The following is a 23,865-nucleotide window of genomic DNA, read 5'->3' on the forward strand; positions in this document are numbered from 1 at the left end:
GGAATTGCTCCCGATCGACAACGAATGAATTCCGGAATTGTTCCTGAATAACAACAAATTAATCCACGAACTATCGCCACGCAACAACGAATTAATTTTGGAAGCTGCTCCTAAACGGCAGCGAATTAATCCCCGAATTATTCCCAAGCAACAACGGATTAATTAGTAAGTGCGTATTAGGCGAGTTCCCGGATAGTATCCGGAAATTATGATACTTGCCTGGCAGGCCATGCAGCGTGCAGCCCGCGAGGCGCGGAGCGTGCATAGTCGTTGCATCGTCGAGTATTTGCCCTGTACGGGTTCCTAGTGCAGCAAGGAACGCCGACTGAAACGGATTCCATGCTGGGAGCTCTGTTGCGAGAGCTCTCACGTGTTGCTAAACGTCTTTGGCCGCGTTGGCGGGATAGGGACGACGCGAGGCAAGGCGAGGCGAGGCGAGGCGAGGCGAGGCGATCCGCTCAGTAAATAGTTGCCGGGGTCGCGTGCGGTTATCGGGATCCGGCCGGCAAGAATCATTCGCGCTCGGAGGAGGAGTCATCGAGCGAGAGAGGCCACGTGCGTGTGCACCGTGTCGGCCCCGAGAAAAGGAGAGGGAGGCTTTGCGACTGTCGGAGTATCGTTAACCGGTAGATACAGACAAGAGGCCCGTTTCTCCAGCAAGTGTGCTACAGTCACGAGTTAGTATCGCGAGCGAGCTCGGCCCGCACGCAACCGAGCGCCGGCGAACTTTTCTTCTCGTGTGCCGCCCATCATCCGATATTCCTATTCGTCCAACCAGTCGAGTCAGCGAAGGTAAACAAATGCACGTAGCAGACACTCGAGTGCGACAGAGTTCAGCTCACATTTCTCGGACAAACTCATGCGTCGCTCAACGACCACTCGGCTAACCTCCCAGCCCGTGTAGCTCGATTTACCAACTGGGTTCCTAAAGAATTTTTAAACGTTTGTTGATCACGCTGTATACGTCAGGCTGTCCCAAAAGTTTCAGACGAGCATACGCTCTTCCATCTGTACACTGTTTCATTAATCCGTAAGCTTCCTCTCCCTTACCCGCGCCATTTGCTTTCCTGAAAAACCACTCGGAGCTTCTCCATTGCGTGTGTCAGTCGAAGACAAAAGTAACTTTTTATTTTCTCCCTGGCTCGGTATATTCAAAAATCTTTGACAATCATGAATACAATTATTAGGTCGTTGCACGTGAAATGTCCGATTTCAAATGTTATTATAATCTGCAGGTATGCGATTACTAGACTGCGGATTTTATGCATTTATGACAAAAATGGATAAGCACAGTTTAAAGCAGTGGGCACATTAAAAAGATTTAAGGGCTCCAGCGTATTGGTCTTAGCTTAATAAAATAATTAAAAGGAGAAAGAAACTTTTATTTTGCTGCTGGGTCTTGCAAATATTTTATATCTTGCACAAAGATCCGCAGTCGAGTGATTACATAATCCCAATCCTTTAAGTCTCTTTCTTCAGTTTTTAAATATTCCACTTTACTTTCAATTCGATAGAGTGAGAAAATAAATTGACGACATCGTGTGATGTTTACCTAAAATACAGTAGCAAATGAGCGCACTGTTAGTCAGTGAATTTTTATCGTGGTGTAATAGAGAAACTCGTCGTTTATTGACAGAAAACGATGATTATACTTGTGCTTGCTTTATAACCGCGAAGTTTCGGTTAGAGAAAAGTTATGCTTGTTTCAAGTTGCGAATCGGACATCGCATGTTCGACGACCCGATAGCAAAGGACGCGCGCTGGTGATTTGTGGTATCTACGCTGACCGATCTCGGCGGATCGAGTATACATCGTGTTCAATTTGACGTGATAGAAAAGCGTCGGGACGTTTCATGGAACCAGCGGCGTCGCGACGCGGCTGACATTGGCCGCGCTGCTATTTCCGTGGCATCGGGCGCGTGTGACTCTCGCCAGTGACTCAGAAGCGTTGTTTTGCAACGGCCGGGTGTGTTTTCGCGACGAAGACGACCACCGGAGAGAAGACGCGTCCACCGGGCGCATTCGGGCCCCGTTAGTCGGCAGGAATTCCCGCGGCAGGTACGTTCACCTAAGCCCTGAAGTTTCCGCGCGAACTTGTTACCTTGCCTTGCTCGCCTATCGTCGTGCTCTCGCCGAATTTCCAAGAGCACTGCCGAGCCAACTTGTCGCCGAGTTGCGAGCAACAATGTTAATCGCGACGGTATCGCACGGCGACGGCGATTTCGGGACGTTTATGTCGTAGCTGCGACAAACGATCGCGGCCATTGTTTTATAATGGCAGCGGCTGTGTTGGAGCGGTCAGCATGTCAGGAATATGATCGTAAACAGGTTTATTGGACTTAAAACGACACCGTGTTGTGCGCCGAATACGTCCCCGGACGTTTCACACGCGGAAGTATCATTGTTAAAGACTGTAAAGGTACCTTTATGGGGAATTCGATAAGTTCAGACGTGTATTACCAGACTGCGAATTTCATGGCAATGTTAATAGATCAGATTCAACACAGTCAAATCGTCTAAAGAATTTACAAATATTATTTTCAACTCGGTTGAATTATTAACAGAAGAAGACAATTTTTATTTTGTATAAGTTCCATAAGGTCGTGCCGTTTACTCTTGTACCATTTGAATTCTAAAAATAAAACTCTTCCGACTTTTTTGGCAAAGTCATCATACCGTCACTATAAAATTTCTGCGGTTTTTCATTAAAATACTTTCCAATGGTGAATAATATAAACATATCCACGGCACGAACTTATGGGACGACCTAATAGTTTCGATCAATAAATCCTTCACACTTTCAATTACCATCTTTTACAAATAAATTATAGAATGCAGTGAACAAGGAAACCCTCCATAACATTCAGCATTAACACTATAGAACTACCAAACCAGTCAAAATGACTGGTGGATGATTTCTTCATTCATGATTACTGAAACTATGAAAACGTTTTCACGAGAAATCCTTTAATATATCTCTTCTTTGAAGTACAAGTTACCATAAAAATCGTATGAAATCTGAGCAAATTCAATCTTGCTGTTATTATAAAGGGATAAGTTTGTCACGTTTAGGGCTCGGTAGTTCTAGTGTTAACAGAACGCGCACAATGTTTACGTTGGCTAGGCGGACTTTCTCTAACGTCGACTTTGCAGACCTTGAAGATAATTCCTCTTCGGAATCGCTCTCTGCATCGCTCTGAAAGACCGAAATTGTGCTCGCAGCCCCACTATAAACACACCGAAGAAAGATATTTTCATCGGGATCGACGCTCTTATAGCTTGTACCGCAGCTCCAACGTAAACGTAACCTTCAGCTCGAACATAACGTGAACCACGACGCCGCTCTCTCCTACCACGGAGAACGGAACCCGTTAGACCATTATCTCGACCCAGGCTATCCGCATGGCTGTTTTCACTTATTCCGGGTCGTACCCGTTCCATGCACCCGCCGCGATCACTGTGACAACGGGCCAATGCGTATCGACGCTCTCCGAAACCTATTCTCCTGGTCAACTGGCAAACCCTGAGGTTTCGGGGAGGTCGTTTATCGGGAGTGACGTGTTCGAGACCACTGTTGATTACGTTCCGGGAAGTTATGGGTTCTCGGAAACGTCAGAATTTCAGATTTTTCGGCTCGGACCGCGTCGAAGTGCGATAACAATTTTGGAGACTCGACCTTTCGTGTATTGCCCGTATCTCCTGCAAATTTGGACATTTTTGCGGGGAAAAAATTACTGACATTTGTTGAATATGTACTTTAATCAATTCCTATTGGTACGCCTAACTCGTTTTCATGGAATTTTTCTTGGCAAGCGTAAAGAAAGGTGTTACGGAATTTTAGTATTTTAGAAATCCTTAAGAAGTATTGAACTGCTTCTCCGGCGAGTAATTACTACAGTTTTGTGGACAATAAAAATTCAAGAACGTAGTTCCGAGATATATAAACAAGTCGTAAAAATTGCATAAAGCCACGCTCACACGGTTTATTAAGATAAAATTTGAAGAATATGCTTCCTTTGGTTATCTTCATGGATCTACGTGCATAGTCGGTCGAATAACTCGATAGCCTCTTGAAATTGATAGTCGTTGCTGGCCCGCGGATCTTTATGCATTTTTAACGTCAGCGCCTTTGTAAACTGCAGGAAAGTGAGTACATATTTTTATCTTTGCTCCGGGGGGAACTTCGTAAACGATAAAAGAAGTTTCCTCATCATTCCATTCTTATAAAATGATCTATGAAAATGAGAATTTGCATGAGGATCCGCAGTCGAGTTACCACAAAAGAAATGGACAGTTTCATCGTTTTTCCAAGAACAGAATCGTTGAATATATTGGCTCTCGTTTAAAAGCGGCGCATAAAGATACCTGCCCTTAAAGTTTCGTAACAATAGCTCGCGGTCTGACGTTACGTCAAGTGGTATCGGGTCTTGACAAACAAGCATAAACCGTAGGAACATTGTCTACGATATTTCCTGTCGAATCTTCAAGAATCGAACTGCAAGGGACTTGTCATTGACACGCGCCAGCAACAAAAAGTCGCGGAGTGTTAACGCAGGGGCTTGTTAGCGACCAACGTGCCAGTGGCAGACTGCCAACACCTGCCCATCCAATTCAACACTTTCGAAAATTTTCATTAAAGTAACCTCTCGTAACCTCTGGTAACGAAACTTCCAGAGTATTCTTACTCGGGCTAGTTCAAGGCTCAATCACTTTCACAGTAACAACCGTTCGCCGTTGCGTACCGTATCGCTCTGTGTATATCGTTATTCTTCAACAATGAAACCCGCTCGGAAAGAAATTGCCGCTTTGATTCAAGCTCGGACACTTTCCGCGGCGAGCCGGCACCTTTTAAAAGATTTAAGTGCTCAGAAACAACGGCGACAGGCCACGGGAAAAACGCGTTCTCGCATCGGCGACTTTCGCTCGCGACTGTTAATGCTGTCCGCGGAAAAACACCGAGTTCAACGTTATTTCCAGTCGAAGGATTTCCCTTTGCGTCAAAGTCGACGCCCGACAGTAATATTAAACTTGCTTGCTGCACGCTGCCATAAATAAATGTTACGCGGGGGTTTCGCGTTCGTCGAAAAAAAATTCCGCGAATCACATTTTCAGTGCAAATACTGTCCCATTAAATAGGAAAAGCGAACAATTACTTGACTCGCTCTAACTCTGGGTTTCGTCAATAAAAATGGTTTGAAATATTTGAAACTTGTTTGTATTGGGTCATAAGTAGGCCACGGATTTTCTAGATTTATGGCAAGAATGAATAGGTCTAATACAAAAATAATTTTCAACTTTTTAAGAGGATTAAAAGAGAAAACTCGACTTTACAATCGACTTGGACCATTTTTATTTTGCATAAAGATCCGCAGTCCAGCATAAATTCATTCCGTAGCAAAGTACAGTGTTATCTCGATATTTGTCAACAACGCGGGTCCTGCCAGCGACATATACCGTCCAGGAGATAGTTCTGCGTCTTTTATCAGCCAGGTATTTGCGATATATATCGAGAAATGACTGTATGTTCTAATTTCAACGATTTGGTTATGACTCAGTGTAAGTGTCGATAACTGTGATTGCAAAGGAGCCACTTTCGGTCAGGAGTTATGCAACTGATGAAATATAATTCTGCACTGTAATAATAAATATTAGTCGATGCCGAAGAGTACATAAACGTAGATAGCCGAATGCATATTTGGTAAAAGTTCAAAAGTCATATGAATAAATTTCAAATGATTTTGAATGGCAGTCGAAGAAGCATTGCATGAATTTTCAAGAAATTCCAAAGAGACACAACTTCTCAATTATATGGAGGATCAAATTGGAAATGGTTTGTAACATTTCACGTCTTACCTTTTTCGGATGGAATGAAGCTGGTGTATCCGACAAAATTTTCAGTTTCGGAGCTGAAATAGCAAGAAAGAGTGAAATATTTCACGAAGCTGGTATAGCTGGTGTGCGGGCTATCTCTTAGGTGAATGCACGACAGCCGATCGAACGAATCGAACAGCATCGATACGTTTAATGGTAGTTCTTTTAATAGAGAAGCCTGTTCTTGGCCGGTAATTTCTCCTGACAGGGAGCACTTTTAAGCCTCGCGTTGACGGCTCGCTGTTTTTCGGGATGCCAGTTGTTATCGTCGGACTGATCTCGGCGATTTTCACCGGCGATAAACCTCTTTGCGAAGAATATTGACAGGCTCGCCCGCTCCTCCGCTCGTCCCATCCTCCGGATACTGTTCGCCGCGATCTCCATCAACGTTGTTTATCAGAAGTGCTTGCACGTGCTTTTCGCACGTGCGGTTCCGCGACTCGCCCGATCGATTAGGAATACTTACGAGCACCGCTTGTTCTTGCTTCGTTCCGGGAAAAAGCGGAAGCCCGATACGGGATTGTTACGACGAGACACACCGATTACCCCCGGAACCCTGGCAGAATCGTCTTTCTAATCATTTATTATGCGCAGCCGTTCCGCCTTCGGAAACTTCCGACCGCGTCGATCTTCGTTTATTTTTCTGGAAATATTCGGATGGTTTCCCGGCGATCGATCTCCTTCTTAGAAATAATATGAATAATTAACAACCCCATTTGGACTGAAATACTAGACGTGACTTTCGGAGCAGTCAAGATCGATTTGGTTTATAAATGAAATTCAATTTATTCCAGATGTCCGAACATACGTACGAATGTAGGTGAAAAGGTTATCCAGTGCGGTTAATTTTAATTCCATAATCTTTATCGCGTTACGAGCATCACTTTGCAACAGGCTTTTCATTTGATACGATTACAGCCGGATAACAACAATAACCTCCGTCTCGAATGGCCATTTATTTCTCTCCAATCGAACAAGATAAGAGGTTCACGCACGGTTCTATCGTCGTTTTATCGGTGCCCGTAACTAGCGAGACCCTTTAAATTCGAGAGCCAATGGCGGTATTATTTAACTAATTGCTTTTACCATTTTATTTTTCGATTCTTCTCATTCTTCAGCTCCATTTCCACCGTGACTCTTTTTCTTTTATCTCCGGCGTCTCCTGAACCAACAAATGGAACGAGACGGGTTAAAACGAAACGTGTTTGCCACGGTTATTCGAGACGTCGATAATTCATTTAGCCGACACGCGTAATTAGCAGAGAATGGCGTTCACCGTGGCGGAAACGCGAACGAAATCCACGCACGTTCCCGTGTACAGTTTATTATTGTCTCGAAACAGCGAGACGGCTTAAACGAATAGGATTGTTACACGCCTTACGCTAAAAGCGACTGCTACGCGTCGCCTTAAAAATAATAACGACACTGCATTTATTGTTGCGCGATTTTTATTCTAATATGGAGACTGCGGATTTTTATGCAAATTAAAAATTTCCTAAGTCTGAAGAGAATGAGGTCCTAAGAGAATGTATATCTTCTTTGAATAATAAGTCGAAAATCATCTAACGACATTCTCACGTTTCTTCTAGTATGTTTACAGTTTCTAAAGAAATTTATTTAATTATTTCTCACGAAAGTATCTTCATAATTTGGAGAATTTTCGGACAAATCTGAAGCCCGTCGTCTGAGAGGCAGCGTTGAGCTAAATAGTTGAAAGAATTTAACATGACTCCCGCAAATAAAACGAAACGAGCCGAGATGAAAAGCGTTCGCCGCAGTCATCTGAGCCTTCGATAATTCCTTTAGCGTAATTAGCACGGTAATAGCGTTTTACCGTGGCGGAAACGTGAAAATGGACACGGAACGCGCGCGCCATCTGCGCTTGTTCACGCGTCGCGTCGTCGACCTTGGCCGCGCTCAGGTTGTTATTGCGACGAGATTATGGTTTCGAACGCGGTTGAGCAGCGCTGTTTCTTTCGCGGCGTTCGCCGGGATACGGTTGGCCAAGTGCAAGACCGTTGACACTCGTTCTGAGTCATCGAGGAAGCGGAGGTTTTATTGTGTCTGGATTTTTCGTGCGGTTTCTTTGCCGCATGCGGGGACGGTGAACTGGAAAGTTTCTACGCATGAAATGCTAATTTTCTAGATCGCCGTCCAAGGTCCGGATCGTTGCCGGGAGGAATCCTTGGTAAATGAGATGAGAGAATTATTCCGAATTCGCGTTATCCTCTTTAGGTTATGTTAAGCCGGTCCCGGAAGTAATGTCGTTCCCCGGGAAGAAACTTGGAAAACCGCGGCTTGATGCATCGCCGTTGAATCTTGATCGTCCGTTTTTTCCGTCGAACAGTTCCCCCCACCCCCCACCGAACTCATTGCGATTTTAAATATTGTGCTTGTTTGCTTTTTCTCTTGTACACCGGGCGACGTCAAACGAAACGTCAGCAGCCATTGTTTGACTAAAAAACGGAACGGCGAACGTTCGTTTGCGAACGGGTATCTTTCAAACAGTCGCTGCAAAGGGATTTGTTATCTGTCATATTAGCCGACGGTACAATTCGAGCCCGTTATCGATGCACCCTTATCTAATCTCGAGCTTGCTTATTGCACATTAATTGCGACCGGGGGAATTAATCGCAATCACGGCGGAATAACGCGAGTGTAGGTACACATAAAAAGAGAAACTGGAGCAGGGATATAACTTTCAAACGGTGGACGGGAATCGTCGCGAACAGTGCACTCAGTCTAACGAAATTTTCGAATGACATAACTCAGTTTCTAGAACACTTGTCAAGGAGAATCACTCGGACACAAATGCACTCCGCGAACAAACAATGTCTTCCGCTTCCTTTAATTAGAATTTGCAAAATAAAAATTGCCCAAGTCGTTTGCCAGAAGCCGAAGTTTCCTCTTTCAATTACCTTGAAAATATTGTAACAATGTCTTTTCAGTTCTGTACGTGACCTATGCTTTTCTATTGTTCTCACAGCGTAGACTTTGTTAAAATTTTTAAATAAATGACAGACTTCTGACCAACGAGAATACCGTCGATTTTTTCGCGATTCTTTCTCCTGGTAAGCGTGCAATCTGTCGAACATTTAATTGGCCCCGTTGTTGTCGGGTTTCTTATAGATTGCGGCCTTTACACAATTAATGGCGCCCCTCGGTATTTATTGATTAATGGCGTGGAAGAGCATCGATCAAAAAATTTCGAAGGCCTGCCAATCGCATCCGATAACGGGGCGCCGTCATCGCCGATCTGTTGCTTAATCACTTCTGTGCTTCTCGCCGGCAGGGTTGTAATCTGGATCATGTCAGACCAGCGACGTGCACTTCGTGTTTACGTTTCTCCGGAGATACCGTGACAGTGCAGAAGCTACTTACTTACATCGCCCCGTAAACGGCCCGATTTTGCCAGATATTACCCGCGATGGGACCAAGTTCGATGTGTACTTGCGATCACTAATCTAATCTAATAGCTGACGTTTCCATCCGTCAAGATGGAGTAGCGCTTACGTAATTAGCGGCCGCTCGGCAACGAACTTGAAATTTCAAATCCCAATTCCAATCGCCCCTGTGCATTCTTCGAAAACTCAAGCAAAAGGGACATTTGCTTCACTGATCAAGAACATAACAATAACATACACATCTTCTTCTACTTTACACATTGGCACATAAAAACCAATTACACGTGTTTTAGTTGAGATACATTTGCTTCACTGGTAAGAAATTCCTTGTGTTAAAAATAAAATAAAGACGGCATTAATTTCTTTTTTCATTTGTTTCATAAATTTGTGGTATGCCACAAACGCATAAAAATCCGCAGTCTGTTAATTAGACGTGTTCCGACCGAGGCATTTACCGGTGTCTGATACCGATAACGATCAAGTCTATCGCCCCAGCAGCCCAATTTATAATCGGTAGGATTGCAAAGATATTTTCGTCGAAGAAATGAAATGGGCGAAAGTTTCCCCGTAAAGTATGTTGTCTGTGGGGATTACAAGAGTCCAGCGAAGTCCCGAGGGAAGGTGTAATGCCCCGGGATGGGCTCAGATAATCAATTTAGTTGAGAAATGGCCGGGAGAAGAATTCCTCGCGGTCAGAAGAGTCAAGAGTTCTATTCTCGAGATCCTGATTTTAGGAGAGCTGACAGTCTCGCGCGATTCTTGATGGCGAAATAAATCACACCCCCGCGCAGGAGGTTACGAGTGCTCGGTACTCCATCGAGCGACTACAGATTGCTCAATTAAATGACACGTCCAGAGACAGAGAGAATGAGAGAGGGAGAGAGACTAGATTGTGAAGCCAAGAAGAGCCTGGACACACACTCGAAGCTGCCCGCAAGTTTATAGAAGTGCCGGTCACTCTAACACGTCTACATATCCCGCTCGCATTGCAATCAATTTCCTAGGTACAGCCGGCAGGCCGAGAAAGAAACTGTTTCACCGCGAAGTTGCACAAACTTTCTGCAAGGTTAAATTCGGACATCCATTGACAGCGGCTGGTCAATGCGCGCGTTCATAAATTATTCGTTAAAGTGGAGCGAGCTGTTTTCGAAATGGCTGTCTGCCTGTGATTCTGTGCAACGACCTGGCCGACCAGTGCAACCGTTGATCGTCCATTCACCCACACAAAAATTACCAGTAGGTGTGTTACCTCATATAATAACAATTAGACGTCCTACAATTTCATAATGCAATACCAGCTCGAATGAAGAAACTTATCTGATTGGAATCATTAGTCTAAAAGTGAGCATGTCTATTTTTTAGTAAAATTGTGCTCGACGAGTTCCTACATATTTCCGCATATTCAGTTTAATTTTCGTTCGACTAGAACGCAAGAGATTTAATCTCTTTGAAGAGAGTGCTGCTAACGGCGAGCGAAGTATCAGTTACAAAGGAAGTTAATTCTTCCAACAGGTAGTAAAACGAGGCAGGAGATTATTTTACGTGGAAAAGTAAGTCGGAAATGTAGAATAAACTTTTTCCGTGCGCGACGTTGTTCCCGGGATAATCGGCTGTAAAGATCGCCGGACACGCGTGCCTGCGAAATAGGATTCAGCGATCGCGTCTGATCTTGACTTACCGTTTCTACTGCGATCAAGGACGCGCTCGTACGGAACCCAGGGTCACCCTCTCTCTCTGTATGCACGACAGAGAGAAAGCACGTCACGTGACCGGGCCGCGGCGTGGGGACTAGCGCGGTAGAGGGGGAAATTAGAGTGGGGGAACGAGTCTTCATCTGGCAACACTGACTCAACCTTCGAAGTCGATTATCTCGGGGACGGAAGCGTCTTACGAAACAAATGTATTCCACGTATCTGACTCACTTTTTCACGTAGAACAATATTCCATGTAATATTCCATGTGTGTGTTCTTCCTGTTCATTCATCGAGTCGGGGTAACAGATACAGACGCATGAAGTCGAATTTTCCATTCCACTTTCTACGCGAACTGTAATCATTGTCTTTCGAACAGACTTTGGATTTCCTTTGCTTATGGATCAAATTACAAAATTAAAATTTAAGCAATTTAAAAATACTGTTTTAGTATTTTCAACTGATTCAGATGATCAAAGAAATAAAGATTTAGTTCCTGTATCCAAACGACTAGCATTTCATGGCGACCTACAGTCAGAGTTGTGCTAATTCAGTTACGTTGTAATTCAATTGCACAATTCAATTACATTGTATTTCAATTATGTAGTGATTCAACTACGTCGTAACTGAATTACATAATTCAAATCTTTCAATTAATTCAATTGCTAATTATTTTAATCATATGTGTAATTAAAATACAATATAATTGAAATACAGCCAGAGTTGTACTAATTCAATTGCACAATTGAATTACATTGTATTTCAATTATGTAGTGATTCAACTACGTCGTAACTGAATTACATAATTCAAATCTTTCAATTAATTCAATTGCTAATTATTTTAATCAGATGTGTAATTAAAATACAATATAATTGAAATACAGCCAGAGTTGTACTAATTCAATTGCACAATTGAATTACATTGTATTTCAATTATGTAGTGATTCAACTACGTCGTAACTGAATTACATAATTCAAATCTTTCAATTAATTCAATTGCTAATTATTTTAATCGGATGTGTAATTGAAATATAATATAATTCAAATACAGCTCTCCAAATTATGTATAACCGAGAACTTTGAAGAATTTCCTCGTCCTTGTTCGTAATACGTCAAAGTGATCCTATTATTGGTTAGTGGTAAGCTAAAAACGTTCCTTTTTCCAGTTTTTTGTTATTAGATAATGTATTTCATTTTACTCACATATAATATGAATGTTTGTTTAATGAGTCTCATTAGATGATTGTCGTTATTTTTTCCTTTAATGTATATCGCAACCTAGGTAAAGTAGAGACATGTTTCCTTTTTCTGCTTTTTATATTTATGTTTGAAACTTAAAAAATTTGTAACGCAGAAGTTATTTCTGTTCAGATATTATAAATTTATAAATAATAAATTCCTTCCCTTTGAAACCTTCACATCGATTTTTCAACCTCTTATTACCTATTACTTTATTATTCTTTAATTTTTAATTTTAATTTAATTACATCGTAATTCGTAATTGATGTAGTTTAATTGCAAAGTATTTTATAGTTGTACTCCGTTGCAATTACGAATTACATTGTAATTTAATTGAACGAAGATCTGAATTATAAATTACAATACGATTGAATTACAACGTGATTCAATTACTTTGTAATTATAATTCCTGGAGTAATTCAATTGTAATTCTGCACAACTCTGCCTACGGTCGTATATACTCCATCAAGCGACTTTGTTTACAAAAATTCTACCGCGTCCCCTTCCGGGAGAATAATCATGTTTACGATGTCAAAATGTCTTCGGTCGACAAGGTGGCTCCGTCGACGAGTCGACGAGTCGCTCGTGCAACGTTTCAATCAGTTTGGCAGCGCGGCAAGGTGCACGAGCAGGGACGTAGTTTACGACGTGTTCGGTTCCATCACTAGGTATTACCAGCGAAACAGAGAGAAAGCAGGGTCATGGGTTCCTTTTCTCGATGCGTCGACAACTTCTGCCGGCCAATTGAGCTGACATAAAAGCACAGAGGAATTGCTGCCGCGGGTCTACGGAGTCGTCCACTTGCTCGAGCACAAAGGAAGATGGCGGAACATACGGCCGGCCCGGCCTGCACTCTTTCTTCGCCCGCCTCGTTTCCTCGCTCAGCCTCTTCGCTGTCCCGCACATCAGGGTGACCTACTATGAATGGTAGAACCGTGGAGGGGGTAATTGTACATTAGAACATAAGTCGAACATATGCAACAAATGTCTTTCATTCGACGCCTCGTTTTCGAGAAAATTCAGTTTGCACGGACACCCATATCACGCGTACTCGCTGCATTTTCAAACTCGATTTTCTCGAAAACGAAATCTTAAACGAAAAAAGACAATGCTTTCTTTCCGACTTATTTTTTATCGTACCACCAGTGACACCCTGTATAAAAATGGTTCGAATCGATCTCTGCGACCTAAAAGACCAACACTTTCAGATCTTCATGCCAAAATAAAGATTGTCGATTGTAGGAAAGGAATGTTAAATAAAAGTGTATTTCCTCTTTTAATAATTCTGATATGTGAACGTCGTTCAATCCTTCCAATGTTTTCCCAATTTTGTATTTGCCTAAACCATTTTCGTCGCGTGGAAACCGCAATCTAATAATGCATGAACAAACAAAAAGCTATTTTGTCGGTTTTGGCGATTTCGAGCCGCGGGTCGTCGTCGCGTGCTATTCCCCGGTTTTCTCGAGGAATCAATTTTTCCGGGTCCCCCGCGACAAAGACGACACCGACACCGACGCCGACGTCGTCGTCGTCGTCGTGTCCCGTTTACGATCGATTGTGTGCAATCGAACGGCCACCGGTAAACGGCATTACCTCGCGCGCGACCGATACTTCAATTCGAAGGAAAAGTTTAACGACGCCGTTTCATTCCGTGCTACATTTTTCTATTCCGTCCCGAGCGAGCGCGCGCCGGGCAAAACCCGTGTGTCGTCGCGCGCAATTTTACCGCGCGACGATACAGCACGTAATTGGTAAACGATCGGTTCTTCTCAAATTCCCCCTCGATCCCGGACGACGATCGTTCGTCTCCGAAGGAAAGTTATTGGAGCCGTAAAACGTATATCGATACCCTTTTTTTTCCGCGACATTCGCCAGACTCTCATGCTGTCTTCTCCTCTTGTCGGGCTGCCGACCGGAAATCCCGATTTCTTTCCACCTGTGGTGCTTGGCGTCCAAGGATTTTCGGTGAAAACAGCCCTCGAGTAGTATCGTGGTTTCTCTATATATGTCGTCAAGGCCTGGATGATAAAGGTCGCGGAACTATCCCCACCACCGCGGGGTATACTCCGTGAGAGGCTGAGAAGCTCCGGAGGCCACGGGCATGTCTCCTTGTACGATACACGACGCTGGCAAGACCCGTATTGTTGACAAATATCGAGAATTCAGTGTATACTTTCAACAGGTAAATAATCTCGTTCAATTTAGTGTTGCTTTTTGGTTGGTGAGTCTCTTTTCTCTGTAATTTTCTAACAAGTTGTTTATATTGTGCGACATTTCAATTTTATTCGTTCACAATCAGGAGCTCGTGTTACAATCATGACGTGACACTATTACGTGACATTTTCATGTTGTTTTGTTTCATAAAGCACATACAGAAACTTGTAGAACAGCCCCTGTAAATTAGTCTTGAAATTTCACATGTTACTGTACTTCATGGAAAGTAAATAATTGTCTGAAGTCCATGCTGATTTATAATAACTAGTCAGCGAATTTTATGCATTCATGACACAAATGAGTAATTTAAAATTATTATTTTTAAAAATATATTATTTTTAACCTATTAAACGTATTAAGAAAGAAAATAAATGTCCATGTCACTGCAGTTTGTTGTTAGAAAATTTTTATTTGGCACAAAGATCTGCTGTCTAATAACAACTCTGTATAATATCTTTAATTGTATATTCATATCTCAGTGACTCCATAGTAGCTTCTTATAAGGAAGAATATTTAAAGAATTCAGAAAAACCATAAAGACATTGTTAATTACCAAACCTGTGAAAAGAATTGCACAGCATGTAGTTCAATGAAAGCGATTAATCATTTCTCAAGCAAGCACTGTTGTATTGCCTATTGTATCGACTCTAGAACACACTAGCTCGTCATGCGAAATGATGTTATTTTCCTTAGTGTAACACGAAACTGTTACTGCGACTGCCTTTTACGTTGTAAATTGATTATTCGAGGCCCTTTAGTCGTCCAGAACGTTTCACAGAGTTCCCGAAGTGTAAAATATGATACATTTGTTTCGGATACCTTTTTTCCCCCTGTATCTGCTGCGGATTTCACGACACACGAGAAATAGGAAAACATGGAGTTTTTATCCTGGATAATCAAAAACTAACAGAAAAAGTGATACTGCTATGGAGGTCGTCTGCAAAAAGGGAGTTTGAAAAACATCGCTGTTTTCTGTTTACGAATGTCTCCGCTTGTTAAATCGAGTTAGATCGATATGCAAAAATAACTGAGCCCCCGTTTGCAGCATTCGTCGAACCGCCTGTATTTTAAAAACGTCTCCTCTTACTTTAGATCGTAATTTATTAGGGAGACCCATAAGTAATCAATATATGTTGCTTCTGCTTTACCGAAAACTGTAAAAGAGTACGTGTTTCCTCTTCAACGATCGGTACAGAACTAAAGGCAAAACAAATTCTTTGCAAATAATTGATTACTTCTGGGTACCCCTAATATTATCGAAAGATACCTCAGATATCATTTTCGCAATATTCTTGAACAAATTATATTCTTTGTTTCTCGCTCGTTTAACGGGAGCGGGCGAAGAGTTTTTGGGGGGGGGGGTAGAATTTCTTTTCGATGAATTATCTCTAATTTTAAACGGAAGTTTCATCGTCGGTGCTGCGCAGCTAATGGGGTTTATAATTAACCAAGGATTATTCGCTGCGGTATCGACCGAATTGAATTAACAACGGAAGTGAATGCGAACGGTTTTATTTGCTCTCGGTGTAACCAACGTCATCGCCGGCTGTGTATCGTTCCACCAACTTCACCGGGCTCGTATCTATTAGCGTAAAATTCGTAGATTGACACGGCTGTCAACTGTCGTATTGGTTATAATATTGCGGTTCCGTGTCAAATGCAGACATTACGCTCCGGTCTCGGACACGCGCATCCCCCCATTTATATTCCCAAATAATATAACAGCCGAGGCCGGGACCGGCGTAATTACGACCGTGAAGAATAGAAACAGTCTGGACGGGAACTCCTGCAATTTGAATCGGTCACGATCACGCCGGTTCATTTATTGAAGAAACGGAAATCCGATTACGAATGTGATCTGTGATTTCCGACGATGAAACTAATATGTCGAAGTAGAAATATTATTCGACGATCGGCGCATCACGATCCCTTAATGACGCCTTCAAAATGCATTCAAAATGCATTCGCACCGACCTTCCGAGACTTTAGGACTTTTACCATCGCCGTGAAAAAACAATTGTCACATTCAATTGTCGTTCTAGAGATATTCCAATGGAAGGTTATGCAAGATTTTTTTTTATTTTGGATAAAACATTGTTAATTTTAACTGGATTCATTTCGAAAATTGAAACCTCTATTTTTGCGACCCGCCGTTTATTTTATTTTGAAAAAATTTGTATGCTACAGGTAGTGGATGCTGAGACACGCTTTTCCTCGAAAATACTGCAAATTGAACCGCGTCTAGAAACATCGAAAACATTTTTATCGTGGCTGAATCCGCCACAGATTTGAAGATTGAGGTCTCCCCTTTAAAACGAAACCCCGAAACTTTGTGTACGATTATTTAATTGTTTTTTGGAATAGCAATGCGGGACAATCCCTCGTGTTATACCGTGTATTATCGCAAAGTTTGCGGTACATTTTTCAATCGAAGCTTAATAAAACAACCAGGATAAATCGCGTATCAAATTTCCGGGGATCGTTGTGAAAGGAAAGCTTCGATTTTCAAATGGAATTTTCCTAGTTTAGCCAAAAATGTTTCAATACGTTCAGAGATGTTTCAATTTTTAGCATTTTCGAGAGGCGAACGTATCTTCTGTTTCCCAATGATTATATCATGTGAAAACATGTTGGAAAAAGAAAAACTGAATGAAGTATTGTGAAAATGGAGGCTTGGAGAAAATGGAGATCAACAACTAAGGGCGTTTTAATATGTTTTTAATGGTGATGGTAATTTTTTATTAGTAAAGCAGAACGTTGTTTCCAGTAACATATTATCCTCCTTGTAGATACAGCATGGTCATTAAAAAACCCTATTAATGGGCTTCCGGTGGATAAAATAGTGGAGGAAGAGTATTCTTACATTTTCCTCTAATTATTCTGCTCAACCATCGACCACATTTATGCGAGCAGCGATCGCGTGTGGCCGCGATGAGGAATTGTCCGTCTGCCAAGGCACGCATCACGCTATTTTATTATTTATACAAAATTGTGCCTTCGTGTGGCTCGTTTTTATTATCACGTGGGAATTACCGTTGTACTTATAGTATTTACGAGCGGGTTAGGCAAAAAAAAAAAAACTAAAGAGACTACCAAAGAAACGGCGATTAAATAATTAACTAACTTTTCGCTGGCACACACCGAAAATATACAGCATTGTCCGTGTAATTGGCTCGCGAAACTGTTCTATTTGGACGACCTCTGACGCGGGTGACTCACGGGCAACAGAACTGTCACGAATAATCTTATAGAGCGTATTCTTGAGTAAGGGTCATTCCACGCTGAGCGGATCACATTTTTGGATGTGTGTCAGGGATGTTCGCGAAGCGAAAATACGACGTAGCACGACGTCAAAATTACGAGTCAGTTGGTTGTTATATTCGCCCGAAATTTTTTTTTGCACAAGTAACACAATACGTTAACGTCCATTTTTCTTTGCTTTTCCGCGAAAACAGGAATTTTTTTGAATGATCTCCGCGAGGTAGAAAAATATACTATATCGTAACTTCCGAGGAATATAATAATTTACTCCGACCGGCAGAAATGAACTTCGTTAGCAGTTTCGTAGATAAAAATTTATTCGCGCCGCGGCCCCGCGATAGCAGGCAACGCTACACCGTTCCGAAATTTCGCATGAGCCACAACATACTTCGATTTCATTAAAATTCCCGGCCAGGCATCCAGGAAATTCCTTTGGCAAGTCCCGACCCGTGATATCCCCTATTTTCCACTAAATCTACTCAATAGTGTTCATCACTGTCTTCCGCCGGTGTTGATCAAGCCGAAGCGCGGGAACGCACGCTGAATTCGAACGATACCCCCAAGCTGATTAGAATTTAGTGCCATTTCTAGGGCGAAACACCGTCAAGGAGGCTGCGCGATTTACCAACTTCGCGAAATCTATTTTTTCCAGCCAGAATTTCGAAGCAGCATGCACAACTTCGTGGACCGTTGGAAACTTCGAACGCGCTTCTCTTTTTTCATTTTCCGAAAACGTTTATTCGAAATTGCCCGGCACCATAGAACAAAAGTTATTCGAGCAATTGAAACCTCCCGATGCGTACGACTAAAGAATGGCTGACTGTCGTCGATAAAAAAAAATGCTTTTTCAAAAAAAAAAAAAATATAAAGTAAATTATTTTCAAACTACATCGAAATTGCTGGGTGAAGTTGTAAATTCTCAGGTTCCTGTCAATTCTATGCTTAAAAAAAAAAAAGAAATTTATGAGAAAATGATCGAATGCGAATGAAGATAAAACAACGGCAGTTAAATATTCGCCAATTTGTATCTTCGGTACAATATCGGTTTCTATCAAATATTTTCAAATGAAAAAATTTCTGTGTTCCACGAGTGTGAGAAAAATTATCGTGAAAGTTTCAAAAAGAATTGTTTTCTGGTTTCTTTGGGAAAAAATCACCGTTCTAAACGTTCGACGATCGGTCAGGTTCGTGTGGCCTAGACTTCGCAAGTAGAACCGGTAGGTCATGATCAGACACGTCAGCCGCTTCCTACTTAAATAGCACGCGTATTCATTCATGGTTTCGATTGAATTTTCGAGACGTTGGACATATTTTACACGTGTGTACAATTTGAATTAATGAGATGTGTCAGGCATGAAAAGTCGGAATCATCTGATAATCCAAGTAAAGATAACTGCACAAAAATTACTGTGTGTTATCTTGGAATATAGTTAAGTGTGTATACAAAATGTGAGGACACTTGACACGCCAACGTAACCGTTTTTATCTGAAATTGCTCTGACCTCGGCAAATAATTATGAATAATAATGTAATATTAGAAAAGGCAAATCTATTCGTTATTTTTGGGGAGGCGTGGCGTTAACCTCCCTTCCCGGCCAAGCCTCGTAAGGGTTCGAAACGAGCGGAGGGGGTTGAAAGTTGCGACGTTCGCGACAGTCTGCGGTACCGAACCGATTTAAATACGTGGCAAAAAGTTTCCGCTTGTTCCGCAAGTGCGACGCTACACCCGACAAGCAATTCCGGGGCGCGTGTCACTGTGTCGAGGGTCCCCGAAAAACCACGGAAATCCGTGAAAGATTCCCGGGGGGTCGTAAAAAGCGTGGCTTGCATAAACGGCCGGGCGGGAAGGAGAGATGTAGGTCGCGGCGCGGGACGCGTCAAAGGTTTCCCAACGATATTAACGCTTAACGTTACAATAGAGCCGCGGACGCGTGCTCAATTATTCATGAAGCTTTCGACGGGGTCTGGATTTCGTGGGTTGTTTACCCGGAGTGGCTCTTTAGAAACGGAACAGAGCCCCCGTGTGCCCTTCGCGCCGCGCCAAGCTCGATTTCTTCGTCGCGATACCCGCTAACTACTTCGACAGAGGCAATCGAGAAATATGAATGCGGCACTGCAAAATATACAGGCTGCTCCAGTATCTGTGGTACCGTCGTGGAGGGGGTGATCCCACGCGAGAAAATATGTCGAAAATACGGATTAAACTTTTTTCATTTAAGGCTTCGTTTCCGAGAAAATCAAGGTTCAAAGTTCAGGGAATTCCCGCGATCTTGTACAGTCTGTGCATGACCGACTCTACTTCCTGCAAATACTAAGGCACCAGAAGCCAACGGACTTTCAAACTCATTTCTTTCTACACCCTGTAGAACGTACATTTTATATTTATTTAACCAGTTAACTGTTTCGACCTGTTTTGAAAAATGTGTACCTAAATTGCGTCGTAAAAATGAACCGTATGAACCGTTCGACGAGTATGTTCGTCATAACACAAAATATTGTAATTTCTTCATGACGAGTATACTCGTCAAAAACAGCTAACTGGTTAATTATCCTCTAATACCATTTCTCAAATTTCTTCAAATGGTTGTACCGGTATTGCAGCCCTAAATTATTTCTCAGCGTTAAGTAAAATTTGCAGAGACGTATTTGTATGTCAATATAGGAATTATTCGTCAGATTTACGAAAGAACGATTAATGTGTATAAATCATTTGTCCGTAAGTTTATTACTTACAAAATAATTATTAAATGCACTAAATTACCTTCACATCGCAAGTTCGCGTGCCTAGCATTTGCAAGAAGTAGATTCGGTGGGCCATGATCAGACGCGTCAGACGATTCCTATTCGACAGCACGTTCGCCGAACGTTTAAACCTGATTTTCGTGAAATGAAAAATTCCTTATTTCTGACTTATTTTCTCATGTAGAATCACCCCCTCCACAGTTGTAGTATTTATACTGGAACAGCATGTATAGCACCGTCAATTTCGTGCCGCGATCCGTTGTTTACTTTTAATTCTTCGCTGATGCTTTCTCACCAACGAGTGAACTTTACCGGTGGACTTGAAAATGCCACAGCTTACGTTTCACCACAGATTCACTCGTTTTCCGGTTTCAGACACTGCATTATATCTGACTCGCTGTTTGCGCTGTATAAATTTACTTATTCTGCTCTAACTTCATCGTATTGTGTTCTTTAAAATTGTTTGTGAAGGAGAATTGGCTGTTTCGAATTGCTAATTGAAGCATTGCCCTGGGATCTTTTGTGTAAGTGTTTTTGAGGATCCTGGAAATTCTCGACATTTATTAATAGACAGCGAACCTTCTATATCGCACAGGAATCGTCAGAACATTATAAAATAAAGGATTTAGCAGAACCGGGAAATATTTCTGTTAATTAAACGGTACAACCATTCGATTTGCGTAAGCATTGAAAAATTGTTGGGATAACCTTTTTTGCACTGTCTCGCGATGTGAGAATGTATTAATTCTCATTGAATTGTAGTCTACACACACTGGGCTACGATCGGTAGTACAAAAAACCGTAGTATCTTACATTTACATATTTTTACTTTGAGAATATTTTCGTTCCACGCTGCGCATGCGTTCCCAAGTTACAGCATACTTACTTACTACTTCGGTGTACGTATCGAGGAAATTGCAAATTATTCTACTGATACAATTTTCTGAGGAAACCTCGTATTTCCACTTTGATTTGTTTATGACGCAATGATCGAGAACGGACGATAAACAGTTTTACGAATAGACCGCGCGCGTTTTATGCATCCGAAGCTTACTCGACTGCGCAGGAACCCGTGAGATAGTGATTTTAATCGTGTCGAAATATCGCATTTTCATACGCGATCTAATAAAACCAACGACCAGGAAAACGCGTGGCGTTTACCTATATGATTCTCCAAAATTAAATGTGGAGCCAAATAAACGCGGGTTCGGCTGTTGCTCGAACGAATTTTTCACAGCGCTCATTTTCATTATGCAAAAATAAATTAAAGAATATGGGAAGGCGTCATTTTGACGGCTCCTCTGGCAATTAATTTCTTCGAAAAATTCCGATTTTGCGTAATCTAAATTGGAGTTAATCGCTGTTTATATTAGGCCTGTATTGAGAGCACCAAAGCTACGAAAGAAAATTGATGTACGGATTGGAACGGGCGTAGCAAAATGGCTGCCAGGAGATCGTCAGAAGCGTCTGCCGTCGTCGGATTAATTAAAGGCAAGATTAGATCACGGAGGAAGATAGTTCAAAGACGAGCAGTCAACTGCTCGGAGCAAGGACCAGCGCATGATTTCGCGTTTAGCTATAATTCGCCGGCAATCGGCGAGGTCAGAGCCGGCGCGCGGCGGTGGTGGCTCAATCGCAATGCACCTACGCGGGATACGTAGGCGGCCATTATTAAAGTACCAGGAAAATGCAGCGCGAAGGCCTCTCGACAATACAAAGAGAGAACAAAGCGGAAAACCCGCCTTTAACAGATTGACTGACAGACGTCTGTGCGCGCCTATGAATATTTTCGCGTTCGGTTCTCTCTCCCTCTCTCTGTCTCACTCTCTCCTTCTCTCGGTCCGCACAAAAGCCACCAAAAGTATCGGGCCAACGGATTCCATGAACGTTATCTAATTGTATCGATCCCGACGAGCGCTTCATATTAAAAAGTCATTAGTCCCGGCCGGCCCGCGAAAAGTGGGATCACACTGGCCGTTGTTTTTTAGCGGTGCTAATTCAACGTTAAGGTTCCGACCGTGAACGTTTAAAAGCCCGAGTTAATTTTCATCCCGTGGCAATTTATTCTGTTTTAAAATTCAACGAGGCTCTCGTGCCCCGAGCCGGCCTCAAATTTCCTCGAGCTGGATCAACCCGTTGTTCCCGAAGATCAAGTTCAAAAGGAGCCGTATCTCGGTGTTTCGATTCTCGGCCGCGACCGCGTTCCGACGGCGAAGCTCCGAAATTTTGTGGAATTGAAAATTTCAAGCAGAGCCGAGAATCTACGAGACTGTCCCTAAAGTTTCTTTCGCAATCCGCACGCTTCACGCCAACCCTTAAGCGGTACACTGTTTACTCAGATTACTCAGAGCTTTCTAGAATTTTGTATTGATATTACCGTTAAGCGTGCAATTTAAGACTAAATAATCCAAATGTGCTACAGAAGTTAAAGAAACTTGATATTTGCAATTACCGTTACTGAGATTACGGGACCACGAGATTTGCTTCAAAAAAGTCGAGTCGAACACGCGTGTAACCATAACGCGGCGCTCGGTTTATTAACGGAATATTCTAGAACAACAGCCCCGAATAATCGATTTTTTATTTACATGTATCGAAAGTTTAGTATTTTAAAAATATATTCTTAAAATTTTACGAACGTATGCAGGAAAATAATAGAATTATAGATCGATCAGTGTGAATTGTATTCAATGTTATATTTATACAGGGCGTTTCAACTAACTCGAGCATCTAAAATATCTCAAGGTCACGTGAAGGTCATAATATTACGTTGGATTCGTCCTGACCTCAGCTATCATATAGCGATAATAAAAATATATCATTCCATTAAAAAAAAAACCTTGATAATCTTAAAATCTCCAAAAATATAACTTTGAACAAATTTAAAACAAATAAAAAACAAGCGAGATATTATAGATGCTCGAGTTAGGTGAAACACCCTGTGTTTGGTACTCATCTCCGCCGAAATTGTAGACAGAAACGTAGTGAGAGAGGAAAATATCATTTCGATCCACAAATATTTATATATTGATCATCAATTAGTGACCGCATCGCCCCCTACAGTTCGCTTGAGGATCAATAAAACTTTCCTAAATAGATCGCGATGAAGATTGAGTTTGAAGCTCGCTGAAAAAATGATTGTGCCGGTCATGTGCGCGCTCGAAGTGTTCGAGGGCAACGTGGAATTTGAAAGATCCATTCGCGGAATGGGATTGTCCGTTTGAAAAAGAAATCGACGATCACGGCCGTGCAGCTCCGGGTAAGTAAAAGGTCCCTCCTCTTTGACTTGGCGGGTTAATAACTTGGCAGGGCGCATGCCCGCGAACGCACTCGGTGCAATTGCACGTTGCACATCTCCTGCCGAATGGGATCATCATGTGGCGCGCGTTCGCCGGTATCGGGCCCGTGACGTAACGAATCACTTAAAATAATTAGCGTCGTTG

The 23,865-nt window shown here is 42.2% G+C and overlaps 1 protein-coding gene across 6 annotated transcripts in view; it reads left to right on the forward strand.

Moving 5' to 3' along the window:
- Positions 1-425: 425 nt before the first annotated feature.
- The window catches only part of LOC143365360 (choline transporter-like protein 1), a 95,602-nt gene continuing 72,162 nt past the window's right edge, over positions 426-23,865 (forward strand). For 2 of the 6 annotated variants that reach the window (XM_076805467.1, XM_076805469.1), the window contains exon 1: positions 426-792. The gene's annotated coding sequence lies outside the window, so the exon portion shown is untranslated. Of the gene's footprint in view, positions 793-1,710; positions 2,059-7,835; positions 7,976-23,865 lie in introns of those variants that run through there. The other 4 variants (XM_076805466.1, XM_076805470.1, XM_076805471.1 and 1 more) reach the window with 4 other exon arrangements.

This window comes from Halictus rubicundus, chromosome 2, assembly GCF_050948215.1.
Source record: "Halictus rubicundus isolate RS-2024b chromosome 2, iyHalRubi1_principal, whole genome shotgun sequence".
NCBI lineage: Eukaryota > Metazoa > Arthropoda > Insecta > Hymenoptera > Halictidae > Halictus > Halictus rubicundus.